General features: G+C 46.9%; 1 pseudogene; it reads left to right on the forward strand.

The window, feature by feature from the left end:
• The first annotated feature begins 10,987 nt into the window (after positions 1-10,987).
• On the forward strand, positions 10,988-12,247 carry LOC101654120 (annotated as a pseudogene).
• Positions 12,248-12,799: the final 552 nt, after the last annotated feature.

Here is a 12,799-nt window from a genome sequence, read left to right on the forward strand (position 1 = left end):
GGCAGAGCGGCGATTCTCACCCACATCAAGTCTCCACGGTCCATGCTTTAGGCAGCCCCCTCTGCTTTTTCTAACAGTTGGATGGACGGCAGGTAAAGACAGCAGATCAAAACTCATTGGCCTCCCAAGTGTGGGCCTCTCGGGCCATCGCAGCACGCTGAGCTGGTCCACACAGCTCTTGGCTGAGGCTCCCGGGAGCCTCCACTCTAAATGTGGAGTGGAAGGTGGTCAGTCAACGGTCCTGCCGCAAACGAGCAGGCAGGTGCGGTACCTCACCTCCAAGTGAGGGCATCAACCTCTGGGTAGTCTACATGGTCTTCTCCATTCCTGGCTTTGGACCCTTCTGGAGAAGCAGGCGTTTTTCACCCAGGGGACTGTAACTCCTCCCATACCACATGATACAGAATCTCTGGGGATATTTGTTACCACTTGTAATGTAGAACAGCAAGTGATACAGTTGTCAATTGCTGGATGTAACCTGCCTTAGATTAAAATGTGCCAACACAAGGAAGCACTGCCTTGTCCTGAGCCATCCTCACGATCATTGCGGTCTTTAAGTTCATTCTTGTGGCCACTGTAGCAATTCTTCTCCTTGAAGGTCTTCCTCCATTTCCTTGACCTTCTGTTTTTTTCCCAAGCACAATGTCCTTTTCTGGGGACTGGCCCCTTCCTGATACCAAGTCCTAAGTGTGTGAGACAATGTCCTTCCATTCTTGCTCCTGAAGAGAATTCTGGCTGTTCTTCCCACACAATCCACAGTACCGCCAGGAGTCCTCGCAATGCCACATTCACAGGCGTGAAGGCCCCCCCTTTGAGGGGGCCCTTCCTTGATTCACCATCGGCTTCTGCGTGCAGAGGGGACAACTGAAAACACCATTGTTTCGGCCCTGTGCACCTCCTCAAAGTGCCCCCATTGGTGTAAACACTTCCAAGAGGTCCTTTGCAGTAGATTTGCCTAATGCAGTGGTTCTCAACCTTCCTAATGCCGCCACCCTTTCATCTGGTTCCTCATGTGGTGGTGACCCCCAACCATAAAATTATTTTCGTTGCTACTTCATAACTGTCATTTTGCTACTGTGATGAATCGTCATGTAAATATCTGATAGGCAGCATATATTTTCATTGTTACAAATTGAACATAATTAAAGCATAGTGATTCATCACAAAAACAATATGTCATTATAGATTGTGAAATATTTATTTTTAATGACAAATAAATGAAATTTTGTCTTGGAGCATGGTGTAGCATGGGTAACAGTCTTCATTCCTGGTACTCATATGTGGGCATATTTGCATGTGAGCGGACCCACCTGGAGACAGATAGAGGAGTGGTGTCTTGGTTCCTAAGACCATCGAAAATATGTTTTCTGATGGTTTTAGGTGACCCTTGTGAAGGGTCATCTGACACCACCCCCAAAGGGGTCGCGACACACAGGTTGAGAACCTCTGGCCTAATGCAATACATCCTTTGCTCTCTTGACTGCTGCGTCCCTGAGCATTAGTTGTGGACCAAGCAGAGTGAACGCACTGACCGCTTCAATCCTTTCTCCGTTTATCATGAGGTTACTTATTGGTCTAGTTGTGAGGATTTTTGTTTTCTTGATGTTGAGGTCTAATCCATACCTACCCTCGGTCAATAAATACTTCAAGTCTACTTCCAGCTATGAATGAATATTTTTCCATTCTTAACTTGGTGTTCTTCATATCGTCCAGCTTCTTGGTTTATGTGCTCAGCACACAGATTGAATAAGTGTGGTGAAAGGATACAACCCTGACACACACTGTTCCTGATTTTAAACCATGCAGTGTCCACTTTGGAGCTCTGGTGGCATGGTGATGACCAGGTCTGCAGTTCGAAACCACTCAGGAGGAGAATGGGGCTCTCTACTCCCATAAAGAGTAGAAGTCTCACAAACCCATCGGGGCAGTTCTACCCTGTCCGGCAGGGCTGCTACGAGTCAGCATCACCTCCATGACAGTGAGTTTGGGGAGCGTTCACTTGCTCTCGGTGAATAACTTCAATTTGTGGTGTGTGTACAAGTTTAGCATAAGCACAACTAGGTGTTCTGAAATTCACATTGCCATGTCCATACTTTGTTGCAATCCACACATTTGAATACCTTTGCATAGTCAATAAAACATATGTAAACACCCTTCTGAATTTCTTTGCTTTCAGATACCATCTGTCTGACATCGGCAAATGATCCCCCCTCCTGTTTCTTCTTCTAAATCTGCCACGACTTTCTGGCTGTTCCCCCGACTGTCTATATTGCTGGATCATTTCTGTATCTTTTGGATAATCTTTCTTTGGAATGGGCACAAAGATGGATTTCTACTTGTGTGTCGATCTGGGAGCTGTCTTCCAGCTTTCTTGACATTGAGGAGTGGGCCTTTCCAGCATTGTATCTGTTGAACATCTCAATTGATATTCTGTCAGTTCCTAGAACCTTTTTTTTTTTTTTTGCCAGTGCCTTTAAGTGTGGCTTGGACTTCTTCCTTCCATATCATTGGTTCATTGCCACCTCTGGAAATCGCTGAATGCTGATCAATTCTTTTTGGTACAGTGACTCTATGTTCCTTCCGTCTTCTTTTGATGCTTCCTCCCCATTCAGTGTTTGCCAGTAGCGTCCTTCAATCATGCGGCTGAAGGTTTACATTCTTGTCTTCAGTTCTTTCAGCTTGAGCAATGCTGAGCTTGTTCTTCCCTTTGGTTTTCTAGCTCAACATCTCTATGTATTTCATTATACCACTGTTTTCTTGAGCTTTCCGTTGACATTTTCTGTTCCCTTTAATGACTCTAGGGAACATGGTCATGGTTACATGTTGGGCTGTGATCTGCAAGGTCCGCAGTTTGAAACCACTAGCTGCTCCTCGGGAGAAAAATGGAGCTTTCTACTCCTGGAAAGAGTGACAGTCTTGGAAACCCACAGGGGCAGTTCTACCCTGTCCTATAGGCTTGCTGTGAATCAACATAGATTCACTGGCAGTGAGGTTTGGGGTGTGTGTGTGTGTGTGTGTGTGTGTGTGTGTGTTTAGCTACTCTACATTCAAGAACAAGTTCCAAAGCCTCTCTGGCATCCATTTTGGTCTTTCCTGTCTTTAAAAGGACTGTTTGCGTTCTCTGTGTCTGATGTTCTGGTCTTTGGTCATCGATTTTCAATGTGCCACAACTGTTGTTGAGATGCTGTCTCAATTCAAGCCGGTTATACTCGAGGTTGTACCTGCTGCTCATGGGCTTATTTTCATTTCCTTCAGCTTTCACATGAGCATTTGACAGGCCTGTAGTCTGATCCTGTCCATCGTTGACTTACTATATTGGGCTTCTCCCTTATCTCTGCACTGATGTAGTTTATTTGATTCCTTTTATTTCATCTGGAGAGGTTCATGGGTAGAGTCGCAGTTCATGCTGTTGAAAATAGTTATTTGCAACCAGTAGGTCCTTGGTCTTGTGCAACCCTGTAGCATGTGATCTCCAGCACCATTTCTGTCACTGAAGCCTTACTTCCCAATTGCTGATTCCCCTTCCTTTTCAGTGTTTGCATTCTCTTCACCAGTAACTGCTAACGCGTCTTGATTGCATGTCTGATCAGTTTCAGACTGCAGAAATTGATGACAGTAGTCAACTTCTTCATTTTTGGCATACACAGTTGGTATGTAAATTTGAATAATAGTCATAATTAACTGGTCTTTCTTATTGGCGTATGAATATTACCCTACTACCGACAGCATTACACTTTAGGATAGATGTTGAAATAGTCCTTTTGATTATGACTGACACTATTTTTCTGCCATTTGTCACTTCTGGAAGAATGAGTCATATGATTGATTAAAAATGGCGATACCAGCCCAAGGAGCCCTGATGATTTGCTTCTGAAAATCAGCCAATGGAAGCCCTGTGTATCTCAATGATCTGATATCCAACCAATCACAGCGATGGTGTTGGATCAGGCAGGGTTTTCTTCAGCTGTGTACAAGGTTACCATGCGTCAGGGGACAAGTCCTGACAGTAGCTAACAACAGTTTATAAAACTCGTTCACATTCATGTACCTCATTGTTTGGCTCTCATAATTTTACAAGTGAGAGTAGCTGTTTGCAAATATGGATCATGTAGGAAAGGATCCAGAAATCTGAGTTCAAGTCTCAGCCCTCTTTTTACCTTGAACAAATACACATTTTTGGTTTCTAGTTCCTTGTTGACGAAAAGAGGCAAGTTTGTAATTGTTGTGTAACTTGGGTTGTGGCAAAGTGACTCTGTTGATTCACTCTACGGGGTGCTACTCACAAGGATAGCATGCAATGGGCCCCTTGGGTGGTGCTGTGGGCATATCCCCTCATGGCTGTTGTGAGGATCAAATAGCATAATTTTGATACTCGTGTAAGGAGGTTAAATGCTTTTCTCAGGCGCGTGAACTGCTCCTGTCGTCATGATAGATTTTGACTGGAGCTCACAGGAAGAGGGAAGTAGAACTGACTCCCTATGACTGCCATTGCATTTCCTGCCCATTTGCTGTGTGTGTCATGCCAACTTGCCCTTTGTCATAGGCCTCTGGGCTCCCAACCGGCTGGAGACCCAGGAGTTATCCGCGGGGGCTGCCGTGCCTGGCCTGGGCTATGTAATGACCAGCCTTCCACTTGCTTGAAGTTTCTGTTGGGGGGCTGGAAGCCACACAGCATCCAGATGGCTAATTGCTTTGTGCCTGCTTCTGCAAATCACAGTGATTCACTGTCCTTGCTGCAAACATGCTCTCTTTTCAAAGATTTAATGGTTTCCAAAATTAATTTAGCCTCATCTGTTATCCCCCTACCCTTCTGCATTGGCCTCCTCCCTCTAGGACAGAGCTTCCTGCTCCATGAGGCAGGGCATTCTGGAAGGGACCACAGACACTCTCCCAGGGGCACCTGAGCCAGAGCTGAGTGTAGACGTTTTGGGTGGAAGCCCAAGAGGGAAGAGCTGGTACCAGGGGTGCACTTACCTCCCCTTCCTACGTGGATTTGGACACCCAGCCTGTCACCCCCAGCTGAAGAACTCCAAGAACTACCGTCCCTAGTGCTTTGCTTATAAAACACCGACAGGTCATCTGTTTTGTTTTTCTGTGTGAGGGATAGGGTCAGCTTTGCTTGTTTTTGAGAGTTCATTATGGGGCGTGGGCCCCGCGATCTGAGCCCTGGCTGTGGTGCCCGCAGTTACTCTGCCTTCAACTGGTAGTGATTTAATCCCTGACCATCTTCGGGACTCTGTTTTTCCCAGTCACATAACAGTTATGTGATTCCTACTTCTGCCCCGTATTCATTTATTTAACACACACTGACTGAAGCGCTCAATATGGAAGGTATTGGGGATCAAGAGACTATTTCAAGAGACTTTAACACAGTAATTTGAGGGTATGACTATAGAGGTCTATAAGGGGACTTCCAAAAGTTCATGGAAAAATAGAATGAAATTTTGTCATGAACTTTTTGATGTCCCCTTGTATGGCCTATGGAATAACATCCAACCCCCCTACAAAATTGCCAGACTCCTTTTAGTAATCGTGTTGTTTGTAAAACTATTGCTATCAGTCTCAACTGATTATGTACAGTGAGATGAAGCAGATAAGCAATTATGTACTCACTAGGATCCAAGATTTTCAAGGTAACCAAGACACCAATATAAATTTCAAATGAGTTAAGTGAAGATCCTAAATTTGAGCTGGAAATGTACGTATGGCCCCGTGATCAAGTTAAAATGATCTATTTCCGCGGGGAGCCCGCTGAGAAGGGCTAAACACAATGAACAACTTAGTAACGGTGAACACCTGTCATTGTCTACGGTCTCTGTGCATCCAAATCGACTCAATAGCGATGGGTTTAGTTTTTTGATCGGAGGGAGCTCGATTCGGCTAGTTTCTCTCTGTCAGCATGTGTTTGAAAATGACCAGAAGATATTGGCCAGCGTCTCTGGAACAACAAACCCGAAAAACCAAACTCAATGGCATCAAATCAACGCCAGCTCATAGCCAGCCTGCGGGACAGAGTAGAACACTGGCCCTTGGGGTCTGAGGCTGCAGACTTTCGGAAGCAGACAGCCCCAGTTCTGTCCCATGGAACTGGTAGGTTGTTCAATGCCTAACCACGGAGCCACTGAGGCTTCTGGCTAACAGACAACCCCTCAAATCGCAATCACAATATTTAGGGAAGTATCCACTCTCGCAAGGGCAGGGTCCGGGGAATCAAACGTCATTTCACACTTCAAACTGCCTCATTCTCTTTTCATTCACACGGCTGGTTCTTTGTAACGATGCAGTTCTCTCTGAAACATGATAGCTTTCTTTTCTCACACTACTTGAATTGGAGTTAGCACTGTGCACCGAGAGCGGCGCCCTTTCAGAATCACGTCTCTTTCTGGGCTGCATTATGGACATTTTGAGTTGATCGGGCTTCTGTAGGATCGTGCTCAGGACCCCTTTGTTCCCTTGAGACATTTTGCCCTTCTGAAAGAACTTACCTGGGAGCCCCCTTCATCTGTGTCGTGTTGGCTTCCGAGCATAACAAAACAGATGTCAATTGTTTCAGGTCCTTTTCTTCCCTTCCCCACGCCCCCTTCTCCTAGACTCTAGACAATTTGAGGCCAACAATGATGCTTTTCATCCTAGAAGTTCCGAACCTGCGGCCTGGCACCTGGGAAGGTCAAAAGCAATCCTCACTGTTCTTGAACTAAGGACCAAACCCCAAACCCAACCCACCGCCATCGAATTGACTCACACCCCAGCCAGATAGCCTTTTTATCCTTCGATGGTAGATTCGCGTTCCACTTAACACGTTCGTGCAGTTAGGCCAGTGCATGGTCAGGTGTGAGGTGGGGAGCAACTCTTTGTGTTGTGCAACTTTTTGTGTTGTGTGGCCGCTGGTGGAATAACATGGGTGGGCCTCTGACAGTTGTTTGCTCTTTATGGCCATGCTCGAGCTCATTTGGCTCCCACTCCGGGTCCCAAAGACCATTCCAAAGTTTAACACCTCTGGGTGCTGGTTTCTGCAGAGACATGCTCCGCAAAGGGGGTTTGGGAATCTCTGCAGGGAGCACGAACCCCTTCCTCTTCGGGCGTCTCCCCATTGCTTACCTGTGCTCACTCAACACCATCTCTACCATCTGCACAATCGCTGGCTTCGCCTCCAGTCCTGGTGCTGCGCCCTGTACCTCTGTGCTGTAGACAAGGAGGCTGCACAGCCAGCGAAGAGGCACAGTGAGCCCATAGATCCCTTTCCTCACCCTCCTCCCTGGCTTGTTGAATCCAGGTGTGGCTGCTGGAGCTGAGGGAGCCTCAGAAACTGAGAGAATGGGCCTGAATGTGCCCTCTTGTGTGGTGGCATCAATCAGGCAGGTGACATCCGTCCTCCCACGCAGGAACCACCTCCCCACTGGTGAGTGTACCTGGGTCCACTGAACGTTCTCCTGGAGGTCTCGTGGTCCAGTGCTTCGACCACATTTGAAATCCCACATGGCCATTCTTCTACAGGGATCTCTGATGCTAACCCGTGCCCGTGGGAGGAGATATTGTGACCCCAATTCAGGGGCCGTATTGGCTGCTGCCTTCATGCAAGGGAAGCATTTCCTAAGAGAAAGTGCATGAGGGGGTCAATATTTTGAATACTGGGGGGAAAATCTTCAAGATCTTTAGTTTTCTGGTTCATTTATTTGATGGCTTTTTGGGAGTAAATTTGGGGATGAAAATCATCTTTCCTCCAAAGTTTGGGACCATTGCCTTCAGGGATCCAGCATGACCTTGAGATGCTCAACTGTAATTCCGGTTCCTCATCTGCTTTGACTACCTCATTTCTACCTCTTATAGAAAGCTTTTGGGATTTCCTTTGCTTCCTGTGTTTTTCAAACTTCGCAATGCCTCAATGAGTGTCTTCTCGTCTTTATTTTGCTGGGCACTGCATCATTCTTTCAGCCTGCAGTCTCAAGACTTGCTCTTTGAGAAAGGAAGGGTTAGGCCCCGAAAAACAAGAAGGAGAAGAAGTGTGGAGCTGCAGAGAACAGTCGCTCAAGGCTCCAACATCACCTCCTGAATGACAAGCCAAGGGCTTGAAGGGCTTGTATTTTGATTGAAGTCCCTATAGACAAACTTAAATAGAACCAAAAAGTGTTTTATAGAAAGGCAGTAAGCCCTCTGCCCCTATCTCCATACATACAGTCTTCTTTTCCCAGCGATAGCTACTTTGAAATCTTTTAGTGTTATTTTTTTTTCTTTCTGGTAAATTCTGTTTTCACTTTTTAAAAATTATGGTAAATATACAAGAGGGAACAAAATGTTCACTGTCTGCAGTCGGCATGTGTCTCATTTCGGGACCTTATGCTCATCATGTTGCTCAACCAGCTCCATTCGCCATCCCTGAATTGTCCCCTTAGCATAAGCTCAGGGGCCCTTACCATATTTTAAAATAATATGCATATACGCGTGTTCCTTGGTGCACACATTGACCGTAGCTACTGCAGGGGAACTGTGGTGCTCTAACCCCCCAGGTGGCCGTGCAGATCCCCAAAGAGGCCATGGGCGCAAAGGCTTCCCAAGCCAAACCCATTGCCACCCAGTCAATTCTGACTCACAGAGATTCTTTAGGGAGGGTAGAACGCCCCCCACCCACCCCACCCCCCACCCCCCGGCTCTCTTGAGACTGTAACTGTGTACGGGAGTAGACAGTTTAATCTTTCTCCCACAGAGCAGCTGGTGGATTTGAATGGCTGACCATGAGGGTGTTAGCGCCCAACCTGTTGCCCAGAGTGTCCTCAGGGCTCCTTAGGCAAAGGCTGGTCCTCAGCTAACATGAGTTTTGGGAGAATATCTTGTAATCCTCCCAGGACAGGAGAGGATGGGGACTTGCAAGAACAGCTACTAGGCCATGCCCCACTAGTGTATCTGTCTCCCCTAGTAGGCTGTCACGAGAGAGAGTTGTGTCGTCTTCCGGGTTCTAAGTATGGAATTTCGTGCCCCGCCCATCAGGCCTCTCTCTCTCTCTCTCCTTTTTTTTTTTAACATTTTATTAGGGGCTCATACAACTGTTATCCCAATCCATACACACATCAATTATGTAAAGCGCATTTGTACATCATTCTCAAAACATTTTCTCTCCACTTAAACCCCCGACATTAGGTCCTCATTTCCCCCCCACTCCCCGCTCCCCCCTCCCTCATGAGCCCTTGATAGTTTATAAATTGGTATTTTGTCATATCTTGCCCTGTCTGACGTCTCCCTTCACCCATTTTTCAGCTGTCTGTCTTTTGGCTTTCAAGATTGTTCTTTATTCTTGATGGACTCTAGTTTGATGATGAAGTTTCTACATTACCTCCATTCTGGAAAGAGAGTCACTTTGGAAAGGAGTCCTGGTAAGGCAGTGGTGGAAGCACGTGTCTGCTAATCGAAAGGTTGAGGGTTCAAACCCACCAGTCGCTCTGTGGGAGAAAGATGGGGCAGTCTGCTTCCACAAACATTTCAGCTTTGGCAACCGTGTGGGGCAGTTCCATGCTATCTAGTAGGTTTGCTGTGAATTGGCATGTGCTCCACGGCAGTGAGTGGTTATTCAAGTAACAAGCTATCAGGATCTGAAAGTGGTTCATTGTGTCTGCTAGTCAAATCAAGCCTTGCCTTGTCTTGTATGAGTACGTGCAAGCTCAATATTATCAATTGATTTCCTGCATGATAATTGAAGTTCTCCTTTTCTTACACTTTCCCTTCCCTCATATGCCTGTATAGTATGATTTTTTTTAAAAAAAGTTAGTTAGTTGTTTGTTTTTTATATAGCATGATTTTAAAAATAGCCAATGTTTATTAAATGCTGCTGACTGGAAGTACTGTTCCCTGCTCACCAGTAGTGTAGCACAGTCACATTCCCGGCCTTATGCAACTTTGGGTGTTCCCAGCAGTTAACAGTTACCATCCTTTTTCTTTTGCTTAGTGCTTTTTGTTCTTGCAAGTTTACTTTTATTATTCTTGGGGTATTGCTAACATTTTTCAAAGGCCCTATACAGAGTTGTTAAATATTTAGCATTCCCCTCCCCACAAATGCCCCAATGCATCAAACCATCCGTCACTTGCATTTGCACCCACTACATGTCTCCCTCAGGTGCCCTCTCACCTTGATCCAATTTGGATGAGCTGATCTCCACACCTGGGGCTTCGCTGTCATCTCAGGACTTCCCATCAGTGTTCTATCTCCTTTAGATTGTTCCTCTGCTTTCTGGAATGCCTTTGTTCCTTTTCTTGACTCAGTCTTTCATTTCACTGAATCATATCCTTCATTATCTTCCTTAGAAAATGTGTGTGGGAGGTAAGAATTTTGAATATGTATATACATAGATAGCTTTATCCCACTCTCATATGTCTAACCTCTTTGGCTAACTATAGACTTCTAGGACAAAATTAATTTTCACTGACAATTTTGGGTGCCCGGCACGACTGTCTTCTAGCCTCCTGCTCTGCTGTGGTAAGGTCTGACGGCGTTCAGGCTCCTACGCCTTCATGAAGGACCCGATTCTGCTCCCTGGAAGCTGTGGGATTATTCCCTTTGCCCCGGCTTTCTGAACATCAAAAATCGTGCCTTGGCGCGTCTGTCCATCTCCGGCCTTCTGTATTGGAAAGTCAGCGGGCATTTTCCGTGCGGAGGTCTGTGCCCTTCACCTTTGAGAAATGTGCTTTGCTTCCCCCTTCTCTGCTTCCTTTTCTCTTTTCTGAAGCTTATCAGATGTTGGAACTCCCTGAAAATGTTTCAATTTTGTTTGGGGGCTCAAGTGGGAGGGGGCGGCATCAGTGGCAGCTTTGGGGACAAAGATGAAAGGAAGGGCAGGTCCCATGGGCAGGCAGACCGATCAAACAAGTGCACCCACCCCTACCCCCCACCCATCAATCCAGGTTCAGCAGGTTCCTGGCCCTCCTGCCCCGGCCCTGGTGGCCAAGGCAGGAGGAACACCGGCTTCTGGCTTCCATTTGCTTTGATTCTGGAGATTTGAAGATGGCTGCATGGTCGGATCCGAAAGTTGTGTTGAAGGGCACCACCAAGATGTCCCTAAATGAGCGCTTGACTAATACGCTGGAGAACAAACAGCCATGCTGGTGATGGTGGGAGCTTCGATGCGGCAGCAGCAGCAGCTAGCCAGGGTCACAAACAGGAGACGGGCCCAGCAGGTGGAGAAGAGGATAATGCTGTCCAGGCAGCGTTGACACTTATTTCAGCAGAAGCACTTTTAGCAGTGCCTGGATAAGGGCAACATCCAGGCGTGTGTACGCCGGCCCATCGGAGTCCTGGGCAGGGGAGCAATTGGAGCACGAGGTCTGCCTGTAATCCAGAGAGGCTTGCCCAGAGGAGGACTGCGTGGGAGACGCACCACTGGAACCCTGCTTAGGGCTGGGATGTCACTCCATGCTCAGAACCTGCTCTGAGGTGGACAAGTCGGAGTGCTCCAAATGGGTATAAGAAGATGTGTTAGTCTGGGTAGACTGGAGAAACAAATTCATAGACACTCATATGTGTATAAGAAAGAGCTTTATATGAAAGAGCAATTGTATAGTGAGAAAACATCCCAGCCCAGTCTAGATCAAGTCCATAAGTCTGATATTAGCCTATATGTCCCATATCAATCTATAAAGTCCTCTTCAGACTCACGAAACACATGCAATGGCGCTGAATGCAGGAAGATCACAGGCCAGTGGGTGGAAAGTCTTGTGGTGGAAGCATCTTAGCGCTGGCAGGGTCTCCACTTGGCTCCTTCAGCTCCAGGGTTCTAGCGTAGCTCCATGTGTCTTATCAGATGCAATGTCTCCCAGGGAGTGAGTGTGTGTCCTGCCTCCAGCGAGCTATTTATCTCCCTAGTGCCTTCAAATGAGGCCATCAAGCTGTGACCTGATTGACAGGCTACATTCCATCCCTTCACTCTTAATAGTCTCAAGTTGACAACAGATTCCGTAACTACCACAGAAGAGGTGGTGTTGTAGGTGGTGGAGATTCTGGGAGAGGGGGTCTAGGTCATGGTGGAATCAGTGGTAGAGGTCCAGGTATAATAGATCGAGGAAGAGGGGCTTTGGAGGCCGAGGCTGAGGATGTGGACGTGGAAGAGGTGCCCTTTCTCGACCTATGCTAACCAAGTTGATGCTGGACAACCAGTTAGATGCCCACATGTCGGAAACAAAAGGACACCTGGATGCGGTGTTCGATGCTGACGGGGTGCAGACAGAGCCTGAAAGCAATGATTGCAGCCTGCCCACCCTCCCTTGAGAGATTCTTGTTGAAGTCGCCAGGGCTATAAATAATCCTGAGATAACAGATGAGGAGGAACCTGATTGATGGGGGGAGGGATTGTCACCATAGGCTGTGGACTTACTTGTTACCCATTGTTTGCATTTAGTGTGCTCCTTGTACTTTTCGATCCTGTGTTGCACGAAACCCCTTTTCTTTTGACTTGAATTTACATATGATATCTGTTCTTTATTCTTTCCCTTCTTCCACCTAGACTGATCTTTGTTGTTTGGTCTCGTGGTTAGAGCTCCCTCTTCCCTCCTCCGCCTCCCCTCACTTGGCGTGTGTTCTGACATGCTAACATTTCCTTTGTTTATCGCTGCACCCCTAAACGGGGGTCCCAGGAAAGGCCATTGGGGGGGGGGTGTCCTTTACAATGAGTGGTCTTCCCTAATGTCCCGATTTCTGAAATAACAGTTTGTATGCCCCCTTCAATGGGCTCTTAAACATGGTCCACAAATCTGGAGCTCTAAAAGGCTTCCTGCTGCTTTTGACAGTTGAGCAGATTGGCAGCGTTGCCTTAGCGACGGG

The sequence above is a fragment of the Echinops telfairi genome, unplaced genomic scaffold (assembly GCF_000313985.2).
Source record: "Echinops telfairi isolate 266 unplaced genomic scaffold, ASM31398v2 ScPeMD7_10;HRSCAF=50, whole genome shotgun sequence".
Taxonomy (NCBI): Eukaryota; Metazoa; Chordata; class Mammalia; order Afrosoricida; family Tenrecidae; genus Echinops; species Echinops telfairi.